The following is a 1,556-nucleotide window of genomic DNA, read 5'->3' as shown; positions in this document are numbered from 1 at the left end:
ACTTCAAGTTACTACCTTCTCATATATATACATATATTCTCATATATATATATAAGGATTTAATTATATGCTAAATTGACTCACCCTAATTTGATTGAGAATCCGTTAGACGTTCGATGAACAAAGGAAGAATAAATGGGCTTGATATTGAGCCACTTTTGATTTATTTTTTTAATCAAGAACACAACTTATATATTTGAAATACTTAAAAGAATATATTTATTATTTAAAATACAAAATATTGTAATGAACATATATTAACATAGCTTATTATGCATGAATGCCATCAAGGGCGAACGCAGAGGGACTGAGTCCAGGCGCGGATCCAAGGGGGGGGCCATGGGAGCGATGCCCCCCCCCAAATATCATGAAACGAAAAAAAAAATCATCATATTTAAAAATTATATTTTTTTATAGCGACTATGAAAAAAAACTGTTTAGGCTGTTATTTCTTAGTTTTTATGTTCATCATAAATATTAAATAATAATATATTACTATATTGTTTTGCGGATCGTTGAATCGTTCTATTTATAATTCGGTAATTTCTAATCGCGCCGACTGACGACATGACGGGCACTGGTCGTCGTCTCATATCGTAATCGCCCGCATTGATATGTCTACCGTTATAACTTATAAAATATATTTTCATTCCGTATCATTCATTTTGTTCTGTGCAACTATACATGAACTACTGAGTACTAACAACGAAGACAATACATCTTTAAAAATGGTACGTATCGTAATTTGTATTAAATACATTTTAGTTTTATGAATTTATGATATTAATATACAAATATAATATAAAATTATGTAACTATAACGGAAAACAATAATCATAAACAATTAAATAGGTACCACAAAACAAAACATAGGTAACGATTAACAAAATCTACAATATATCATTAAAACAAAACATAACGCAAAACTTAATTTTAGAATATCATAAAACGAAATAAATTAAATTATAATTCATGTACCTACTAAAAGTTATAATATATATTATATATATTGATAATTTTGATAACTCTTCCTATAAGCAATGCAAGTGCTGAGAGAACGTTTTCAACACTACGAAGACTCAAAACATGGCTGAGATCAACAATGTCAGAGACCAGATTAACTGGACTTGCTCTTTTAAATATCCACCGTGATATTGATGTAGACGTGAATAAAGTCATTGACATGTTTTCAAAAACCAACAGAAAATTAGATTTTGCTCTATAATTTTTATTTTTATTTCATATTTAATATTTTTTGATTGTTCTTAAATAAAGCGTTTTCTTTTCAATGTACCTACCTACATTTTTTATATTTGTAGTTAAAAGTTTATTTCTTTAATTCTTTACAGTGTTAAGAAATATTTATATGGCAAATATAGTACCTAATAATTATAATATAATAGAATTATTAAATTGTATGTATTATATTATGTCCAAATAAAAAATGGCCCCCCCCCTAATAATTGATCTGGATCCGCGCCTGTACTATAAATATGTATGGCAGCAGTACTTGAAAAACTGACTACGAAAAGAATAGGTAGTAGAACCCTAAACTA

General features: G+C 28.1%; 1 long non-coding RNA gene across 1 annotated transcript; it reads left to right on the top strand.

Moving 5' to 3' along the window:
* Positions 1-271: 271 nt before the first annotated feature.
* LOC107883952 lies at positions 272-1,289 on the top strand. Its single transcript, XR_001679605.2, has 2 exons — positions 272-731; positions 1,039-1,289. It is a non-coding gene; the product is annotated as an uncharacterized LOC107883952 (long non-coding RNA).
* Positions 1,290-1,556: the final 267 nt, after the last annotated feature.

Source organism: Acyrthosiphon pisum, chromosome X (genome assembly GCF_005508785.2).
Source record: "Acyrthosiphon pisum isolate AL4f chromosome X, pea_aphid_22Mar2018_4r6ur, whole genome shotgun sequence".
NCBI classification, from domain to species: domain Eukaryota; kingdom Metazoa; phylum Arthropoda; class Insecta; order Hemiptera; family Aphididae; genus Acyrthosiphon; species Acyrthosiphon pisum.
This window is presented reverse-complemented; position numbering and strand designations above follow the sequence as displayed.